The sequence below is a fragment of the Myotis lucifugus genome, unplaced genomic scaffold, assembly GCF_000147115.1.
Source record: "Myotis lucifugus unplaced genomic scaffold, Myoluc2.0 scaffold_36, whole genome shotgun sequence".
Taxonomy (NCBI): domain Eukaryota; kingdom Metazoa; phylum Chordata; class Mammalia; order Chiroptera; family Vespertilionidae; genus Myotis; species Myotis lucifugus.
Window position 1 is genome coordinate 3,825,476 of NW_005871084.1, and position 10,581 is coordinate 3,836,056.

A 10,581-nucleotide genomic window follows, 5' to 3' on the forward strand; every position below is an offset into this window, starting at 1 on the left:
TCATTGGAGAGATATTAATATTAGTCATAAAAGATTTACAATTTCAACACACATACATGACATCACAGAATTAAAAATCATTATACCTTACTAGTATAAAGGGTTCCCCTTGGTTTAATGTGTCCTAGTCAAATTTTCATCTAATGAAATATGCTTTTATTAAATACAGCAGCCATCACTTACCTTTAAATATTTTATGGATGAAACTAAGTTCAGTACTGATTCAAGGATGCTAGTAGCATGAAAGCCTTCACTTTGAATTATTGCCTCAAGGTACTGCATTTCTAAAATGCACCACCAATTATTCTAGATATACCATACTCTGTCTTTAACTTCATATATACCATCTTTTGGGAGAAAATATTCTTTTTTTTAATGAGATACAAGAAAAGCATCATTCTTGAGGTTCTACCTCAAAAAGGGGGGGGGGGTTGTAGGTAGCAGTTAGTTTGATAACACCTGGTTTTGTTACGCTAGCCTTCACACAAAGAGCATGCATATACAGCCACAACTCACGCATCTGTTTAGAAGTTCATTGAGAACTGCTGCTTATTCAAGTCACAGATGGCCCCATGTTATGCAAGGAGACAGTTGAATTGCATGTCCACCATGAGAAAAGGAAAATAAACGATGAAACAAATGCAGCAAATATAGGCAATTGGCATTCAGAACACGCCAAAAAGCTAACACATATTGTCATTATAAAAGTTTTTCTTTCTTTAAAAAAAAAGTCTTTCTTTGCATATTTTAAAATGTAATGGTCCTAGAGAATCATAAAGTGTGCTTGCTGTTTTTGCTGCTGACTTCTGATGACCTCTCATTGTTTATGGCATTGCTGGTAGTAAGTAGAAAGGCTTTTGTTTTCATCTAAAAGCTTTTTATGTTCCTGTACCAGACGAGATGCATTTTGCTGGTCCTTTTCATCCTGGTCCAGTTCTGCAACTAGTTCTTGCTTTCTCTGTAATAATAATGCAATTTCTGTTTGAACTTTCATATATTCTTGTGCCATTTTTCAATGCTGTTCAAACACTGCCATAGATTCTCTGGCATTTGGGCAGGGTGCTAGAGGCTAGTGACCCAGGGTAAGACAAGCCATTCGGATGGAGTTATCTGATCCATTGGTATCTGTGGAATCATCAGGAGCCCATGGATGACTTCGAGCTGACTTTTCTGCGGTTGGTCCTGAGGTAGTCGTGATCATTCTGACGCTAGGACTGGATGACCTACTGCTCACCTGACGAGGTTCTGTTCCAGTAACAATCAAGTCTTGGATGGATCTATGTCTTGGCTGTCCATTGCCTGATAGGATGATCTCAGGGACATCCAGAATGTTGCCAGATGAAGCAGTTTTCTGATGGCCCCCGTTAGGCTTGGGACAGGCTGTGGTTGCAGCAATCCTGGCTTCTATTTCAGACATGTCAGCACTCATCCTCTTGCCCTCGGAGGTTGGGGACAAGCTCTCTACACCGTTCCCATGGAAGCTAAACGGCCAGATTCACTCTATTGCTTTGCCTGATTTTTCAATAATTTTGATTCTAAGCGTTTAATAGTATCACTTGTGGAAGGAACTTGCTCCATATTAGTGTCACTTTTATTACTGGTATTTGTAGAAGCAATGTCTGTGAATGAGCCTGTACTGGTGGCCGAGGTGCTCTGTCCCTCATCCGAGTACAGACAGGGGTACTGCAGGGGCTCATCCGCTCCTGCAAAGTACCGCATGAAGTGAGCCATTATTTTCACAATCTCCTCCATGGAAGAGCATAGAGAAGGATCTTAGACCAACAGCGAGTCATCAGGCTCTCAACGGGCTTAGAAAAATTTTTGATCAGTGGTGGTTGAGTACCATTAGGAACAGCCCACATGATACGGAAAGCTGGGCCACCAATCTCATCAGAGTTTCCTACATGTTATCACTTCCCAAAGGGTAATACCCCAGCTGTAGACGTACCATTTTTCACTGTAATTGCTACCTTCAAAGACTTCAGGTGCCATCCAGGCAGCACTCCCCTTGTTATTGATCATGTGTGTCTGAATGTCACAGGCTGTACCCAGATCACAGATTTTTAAAACTGTCCCCCACTGCGACCAGCAGCCGGTTTGGTGGGTTCAGGTCCCTGTGAATGAGAGCTTTGGGCTGCATGCTGTGAAGATAAGCCACTCCTTGGGAAGACTGTAACCACCAGCTCACAGCATGGGCAGCAGTGTAGTATGGCAATGGTCCAGCACCAGGCGGCACATGATATAAAGAGCCCCCTTCAGCAGATTCCAGCACAAGACACGCTGGATTCAAACAGGCTCCATATCGCTTTACAGTATTTGGATGGTTCACACGGGATAACTGCCGAAGCTCTACAATAAAAGCTTGCCTCTCAGACTCACTTTCTACTTTAATAGGAACATTTTTTGCTCTCCACTTAGCTTAGCAAACTACTCCAAAGGCTCCTCTTCCAACAACCTCTTCCACCTCGATCTCCTTATAGTCGATTTCTTCAAAGTTGAGGACTTGGGAGGAGGTTTCCGATCATGTCACTGGCAGAAAAGGAGAAGGAGGAAGCGGCGGGGACTGTAGACGTGATTCTGGAGGAGCGCGAGGGGGTGGGTGGGTGGGAGGAAGACCCGCGCCCACCCACCTCCAGACGGTCCTTCTGGAGCCACGGCGATCCTTGGAGGGGCCAGGGGCAGCAGTCACAACCGAGTCCCTGCTCTGGTTCCGCTCTCAGTTATCTTTTAATGCCAAATAAACATATCCAGTGGCTTAAAACAACAGCCATTTAATTATTTTTCAAGACTATGTTGTCTGGGCTCCACTGGGTTTCTCTTTCCCTTCACATGCCATTGACCGGCACTGGAGTCCTCTCAGGGCCCTCCGGGGCTGGGACTCTCCAGGTGGGTCCCTCACACGAGTGCCCATTGGTGCTGGCTGTGGACTGCTCATTGGTGCCTGCTTCTTCCCCTGTGGCTGCTCTCGGGGACCTGGCTTTGTCATAACATGATGACTATATTCCAGGTGATGTAGGTGGAAGGTGCCTTTCCGCTGAAGGCCAGGGCGGAGAAGGTCACTTCCACTGCATCCCATTGGTACCCAATTATAAGGAAGGGCTCTTTACAAGGGAGGTGAAATCAACTCTACTTCTCAACCTGGGGTAGCACATATTTACAAGTAAGAAAGGAATTGATGGCGGCTGTTTTTAGAGACGACCTACCGTAGACCCCAGTAGAAGCCTCAGTTTCATATTATCTGCCATTTGGCTCTACTCAAAACCTTGGTGGTGCTGCTGTTATTTATGGAAACTGATGGGTTAGACTGACCATTCTTCTATGGCGGAAGTTAGTAAATCAGGATCTGTGAAGCTTCTGCATATGTAAGCAAAGTTTTGTACAGCTGTGATTTTTATTTGGGAGAAAAAAGCAGTGGTGCTTAGCAGTCAATTACTTAGGCTCACGAGTCTCATACTTTCCTTTAAATCTAGGCTCTGCCATTTACCAGTTAGTTAGGTCATTTTGGATGGCTTATTGAACCTTGCTAAGCTCAGTTATGACATTAACATGTATGTCATAGGTTGTTGTGAGGTGTAAATGATGAGCTCTTCACACAGGGCATGTCACATAGTAAGGGCTCCATAAATATTGGATTATTGTTGTCAGGGTTATTCTAAATAGCTCAGTGAGTACCCAAAGGAGGGAAACTGTGGCCTTAAATTCTTTGAGCTCAAATGTAATATTACACGAGATCATCAGAAATCTACATTCTTGGACTAAATTACTGAAGTCTGACTGAAGTATTTCTTTTATTTTATTTTTATTCTCACCTGAAGATATGTTTTCTATTGATTTTAGAGAGAGAATAAGAGAGAGAGAGAGAGAGAGAGAGAGAGAGAGAGAGAGAGAGAAATATTGATGTGTGAGAGAAACATCGATTGGTTGCCTCCCATACATGCCCCGACTGTGGATTAAACCCACAACCTGGGTATGTGCCCTGACCAGGAGTCAAACTTATAATCTTTTAGCACAGGGGATGACACTCCAACCAACTGTGCCACCCGGCCAATGTGGCTCAGTTGTCTATAAATCAATTTCTTTTCTAAGTCTATTATCACCTCACAGAGAGCTCATTCACTTGATCTGGCAACAGCTTCCAATTAGAACCATTATTTACAGCATACATTATTAATTGCAGATAAATGTTATATCTAGTGGGCTTCTCTAAGTTTGTCAAGTTTATTGCACAAGAACAACCCTAATTGACAAAATATGTGGTATGTTCACAGATATTATATAGGGATCCATCCTGCATGTGATGTGAACAACAAATCCTAAAATCAGAGGCAGGAGAGCTAAGGACTTCAGTTACAATGAAATGAAAACTCATGGATTCATGCTCATATTCTACAGTTGGTCTATTAATTGTAAAGGATTACTAGTGGCCCGTTGCACAAAGATTCATGCAATAGGCCTTCCTTCCCCTGGCTGCTGGCGCCGATTTTTCTCGGCACCCGGGACCCAGGCCTTTGGTCTGGCCGCAGCAGTGAGGCTTGGCTTCTCTGCTCTGGCTGCTCCCAGCCCCTCCTTTTTTTTTCCAGCTCCTCGAGTGGAGGCCAGGGCTGGCTGGAAGCTTGGCTTCCTCCATCACCGGGAGCAACCCAAGCCTCCTGCTCACTCCAGCTCCGTGGCTGCCACCATCTTCAGTCATCTGCAGTCTTTGCTCTGCACCTGCGTATGCAAATTAACCTCCATCTTTGTTGGGTTAATTTGCATAGTCACTCTGATTGGCTGGTGGGTGTAGCAGAGTGGCGGAGTGACAGAGTGATAGTTAATTTGCATGTTTCTCTTTTATTAGTGTAGATTGGGATCAATGTATGTGTGTGTGTTTATAGGCAAATTGGTCTTATTGATGATTTCCCCTCCAATGTTTACTTAATTATAGTGACCTAGAGGCCTGGTGCACAGAATTCATGCACTGGAGAGGGAGGGTTCCTCAGCCTGGCTTGTGCCCTCTTGCAGTCTGGGAGCCCTTGCTCTTTACCACCTGCCTGCTCGCTGCTCCTTAGTGCTGCCGTGGAGGCGGGAAAGGCTCCTGCCACCACCGCTGTGCTGGACAGCCATGAGCTTGGCTTCTGGCTGAGCAGTGCTCCCCCTGTGGGAGCACACTGACCACCAGGGGCAGCTCCTGCATTGAGCATCTGCCCCACAGTGGTCAGTGCGCATCATAGCGACTGGTCGTTCCGCCATAGTGGTCACTTAGCCTTTTATTATATAGATTGTGTCTTTTTAATCATAAATGCCACCTATAGCAAAGTGTTCCCTCTAACTATTCATAATATGATTTTCTTCTTTGTGTCCATTCAATAAAAAGATGAAAGTGCTGTTTCTTAGAAGGCATAGAATGTGCAAAAATGTATCTTACTGCTCTGAAAGGAAGCAATTTCTTCATTTGTGGCACATTAAAATTTAATGAGAAAAATTTGATATGATTTCAAAGAAGAAGTACATCGATTCTCTAAACCTTCAGCTTTTTATTAGCACTTTTATAATTGCTGTTAGAAAAGCAACTTAGCTCATCGAAGTGCAGTGAGCTAAGCCCTTGTTAGCTGAAAGGTATAGGCATGGAGTCGGGTGGTGACTGTAAATTAGTTTAGGCAGGTCTCCACTAGCAGTCTGGGCTGAGTTCAAGACTCTGTGTCTCACTGGCCTGTTCGTTCACAGGGAAGCCAGGATCAAGGGGAGGCACGTTGGTGTACTTGGGAGATGTATCTGGAGTGCACAGGGCTTTCCTCCTACGTGCTGCGTGAGTGCAAAAATCACAGGCCCTGCGTGGATGACAAGATGCTAGTTCTCAAAGCAACCCTTTGCATTTTCTGAATCCAGCTTCTACATAAAACTGGGAAGTATGTGATTGAAATCCTGCTTGGGGCTGTGTCAGACAACAGTGACATGCAGGGAGCAAATGCAGAGTGGCAGTGGACCGAGGATGGGTACAAGTGAGGGCCAACTTGGACTTCTTCTAAGTTCAAGTGTGAGCACTCCACATGCCTGTCACCAGCTCTGCCTCTTATGCTGGGGCTTATGTCACCTTCTTATCAGGTCAAATACATTATTTTCTTTAAAGTATTTTATGAGCAACAGATTTTTCCCCAGTGCCCAGCACTGTGGTGAGTGCCATCACAGGAGAGAAAGGAATATTAGGGGCAGCATCTAAACTCAAGCATCTTGCAGGCTTACTTAAGAGATAAAACAACTGAAAATATGACAAGACAGGTTGTAATAAAATATTTAAATGATGTAGGATGAATGGAAATAAAGCACAGAAATTTCAAGAAAGAGAATGGTGTTAGGTGGCTTTTAAGGGACAAGGTTATGGGACTAGACTTTGCAGAATGAGTAGGATTTGCATGTGCACAAAGGATGAGTACATAGGGTAGTTGGGTCAGCCCCAGCCCTAGTTCCCTTGTCCTCACTTCCCCATGGGCCAGCCCACTGATCTTGCCTCCTGTAGACTCAGACCTGGCCCAGTTTAGGAGCTACCCTGAGTGGGGCATTTCTCAGCTGTAAGGTTCTCAGATGTCCTTGTCTGGACTTTGATGTCCTGGTGATGACCAGAGCACTCACTTATGTCAAACTTCTCAGGTTTTGTGGGTTGTGTTCCCCTCATTCTTCCAAATATACTGAAGTCCTAACCCCTGGTATCTGTGACTGTGACCTTATTTGGAAGTAGTCTTTGCAGATGTAATCAATTTAAGATGATGAGGTCATACTGGACTAGGGTGGGCCCTAAATCTAACGACTGGTATTCTTATTAGGAGAAAATTTGGACACAGAGAGGAAAATGCCATATGAAGAGTCACCCAGGGAGAATGCCACGTAGAGACAGGCAGAAATTGGAGTGATGAGCTGCCAGTCAAGGATTGTCAGCAACCACTGGAAGTGAGGAGAGAGGCAAGGGTCCTTCCATGGAGCCATCAGAGGGAGCATGGTCTTGTCAGCACCTCAACCTCACACTTCTACTCTCCAGAACTGTGAGAGAATAAACTGCTGTTAGTTGAAACCACCCAGTTTGTGATTTGTTACAGCAGACTTAGAACACTAATGCACATGAATTTTAGAAACACTCAAGAGTTTTTTGCAATGTTTTCCCAGCACCTCCTTATTCATATGACTAGGACTCCTTTCAGGCAATTGTTTCTAATCATCACTGTATATAGCGTTGATGAGGTCAGGGACAACCAAAACAATCAAAACAGTGGACTGATTAAAGAAATGGTAGTTTATCTATTACAGTATTTGCTATAAAATAACTAAAGTGAGCTAGAGAGATATATTTCTCATTATGAAAATGATATATTTTTGAGTGGGAAAGTCAAGTCACCAAATAGTATATATGATCATAATTCTTACTTTAAAATATTCACGTATACAAAGATATATGAACATAAATAAGGAAAGGACTATGTCAAAAGGCAAATAGTGATTACTTCTAGTAATAAGATTATGGGTGACTTTTATGTTCTTATTTACTAATATCAATTTTCTAATTTTTTAATTTATATATATTAAATTATATATAAATATATAATTTAATATATTTAATTAAATTAAATATATGGCACCCCACATGACGTCATTACCCAAATATATGGGGGAGAGAAACATCAATTTGTTGTTCCACTAGTTTATGCATTCATTGGTTTATTCTTGTATGTGCTCTGACCAGGGATTTAACCAGGACTATGCTCTAACCAACTGAGCTACCCAGTCAGGGCTGTTTAATTTATCTGAAGAACATTTACTTATATATGATTCAGACTCACTTTAAAAATTATTTGACAGCAAATAAATATAGTTTATACTCAGTTGCATCTATTATATGCTAAGCTTTTCTCTTTGGCTGTTTTGAACACAATACTTTGCCTTAAATTATATTGTTTTACTTCCTCCAGCTAAAAATTCAGAATATTTTTTTCTATTTATAAAACAGACTAATTTTAATGACCAAATGAAAAGTAGCTAGTAGAAATATAAACACATATGTCATTTGCTATTGCTATTTAAACTCTGAACATTGTAAAACATTTAAACAAAGTAAGCTCAGAGTCCTCCTATTATATTAGACTAGTGGCCTGGTGCATGAATTCATGCAAAATGAAAGGAAATTAATTAGAAGAAATATTTTAATATCGCTATTTACCCTTTCTCTATAATAGAAGTGGCAACCAAATTCATGATTGACAATGACAGATGGAAATACACGCGTGCGATTGGAACTAAGTGAGAGTTTTACATGTATTGCACATGCGCAAGTTAATATATATATATATATATATATATATATATATATATATATATAAAACTTGCATAATTAGACCTGCTTTCTAATTTAGGTAGACTTTTTCCAGCCCAGTGAAGCACCCCAACTTCTCTTTCAGGATATTTACAGCAGTAAATATCAACACAAAGCAGGTTATTATTATAGATCACACAGGAAAAACAAAAGGTAAAATATTTAACTGCAGCAGTGTTTGACTATATTCTGCACAGTGAGAAAACCTGAAGTCATTTTCAAGGTCCACTATTTCTTACTTCTTTTCAGTTGGGTCAAGTTTCTAACCTTTCTAAATCTCCATTTTCCAGCTAATGAAAAGAAAATAGGATTCCACCGAATATCCTATCTACCTACTCCAGGACTTCTGTGAGGATCAAATGAGATGAGGCATGGAAAAACACTTCACAGACATTTGGTTAAAGTGTAAAATGTTTCCACCTGGCTATAAAGCAAATTGTGTTCCTGGACTGAAGAAACTGCAAGGGGGTTAGTCGTTGCTAGGGAGAGGAAGCCGGGCATTGCTACATGATGTCATTACCCAGACAGACATTTAGCATATTAGCCTTTTATATATATACTAGTGGCCCAGTGCACAAAATTCATACACATTAAAAGGGAATTAATTAGAGGAAATATTTTAATATTGCTATTTGCCCTCTCTCTATAATAGAAGTGTCAGAGATGAAAGAAAATTAGTAAAATGTATAGAAAAATCTTTCTCCTGTTAGAGTTTGGGGCACGCTGTGGGACCCAGAGTCAAGTCCCTGCCCACCTGCGCACGCCTTGAAATCACGCGAGACCCAGACCCAGCCAGCCCCACCCCCATCAAGCTCCACAGGGTCGGGGGCACAGCCTCAGGTACCCTGGTCTGGTGCCAGGCAGGGGGAGCAGTCTCAGGTTCCCCATCAAGCCCTGCCAGGTGGGGGGTGCAGCCTTAGGTCCCCCATCAAGCCCCCAATGGGCAGGGAGTGCAGCCTCCAGTGCTCTGGCCTGGCACCGGGCCGGGGGCGCGGCCTCAGGTCCCCTGGCCCCAGCATGAGGGCACAAGGGTGTGACACCATTTGCATATTAGTTCTTTAGTATATAGGATATGGCCTGTTGCTAGGGGGAAGAAGCTGGGCGTTGCTACATGATGTCATTACCCAGCACCCACAATGACCTTTTCCAGGCTGGGCTGGGCTGTGGGTTGCATTTTGTGCCATGGCAGCATTGGCTGTGAGTTGGTGGGCTGTCACTGGGGTGGTGGCAGGGCCTGTGCCCCACTTGGGGTAAGCCAAGTGTTGCTTTGTCGGCACCAGGTCCGTGCCACAGTTTTTCTGTAAATGGCCAGTGCGTGTCACGGCAGCTCCTGCATTGAGCGTCTGCCCCCTGGTGGTCAGTGTGTGTCATAGTGACCAGTCATTCCCAGTCTTTCTGCTCTTAGGGTCAGTTTGCATATTACCCTTTTACTATATATGATAGAGGCCTGGTACACAGGTGGGGGCCGGCTGGTTTTCCCTGAATGGTGTCCCGGATCAGGGTGGGGGTCCCACTGGGGTGCCTGACCAGCCTGGATGAGGGGCTGATGGCTTTTTTCAGGCTGCCTGCACCCCCTTTAGGGTGGGGGTCCCCACTGGGGGGCCTGGCCAGCCTGGATGAGGGGCTGAGGGCTGTTTTCAGGTAGGCCAAGCCTGCAACTGAAGCTCCCAGTCTCTCCTTTTTTTCTTTTTATTCTGGGATTTATTTACCTTCTGTAATTGAAACTTTGTTCGGCTCCAGCTCCGAGGCCAGCTGGCTGAAAACAGGTATCTGGGGTTTGTTTAGCTTCTATAATTGAAACATTGTTGCTTCCGGAGCTCAGAGCCCAGCCGCGGCAGACGGGGAACCTTGGCTTCCTACATCACTGGAGCAAGCAAACCTCATCTTCACTTCAGCTGCCTGGCTGCCAGCCGCCATCTTGGTTGGCAGTTAATTTGCATATCACCCTGACTAGCCAATTGGAAGCGCAGCGGAGGTATGGTTAATTTTCATGTTTGTCTATTATTAGATAGGATTATAGATACCACAATCTCCTCCCTTTTAATTTCTTAGAAATCACTACAAAATTAATTCTTCCTGAGCAATGGCCTCATGTGATGGACTTCTTAAAAACCTGACCTAAATAGCATTTTCAAAGTTCTTGATCTGGAATTTGAATTTTTCTAAGATCCGGGCTCCATCTACCTCTATTTACATCTCTGTGGGAGGGAGGCAAGCCCTCAACATAAGCAGGATTTGTGAGCCCT

At 43.5% G+C, this 10,581-nt stretch overlaps 1 pseudogene; it reads right to left on the reverse strand.

Annotated features, from left to right (window-relative positions):
- Window positions 1-763: 763 nt before the first annotated feature.
- LOC102441497 lies at window positions 764-3,076 on the reverse strand (annotated as a pseudogene).
- Between the last annotated feature and the right edge of the window lie 7,505 nt (window positions 3,077-10,581).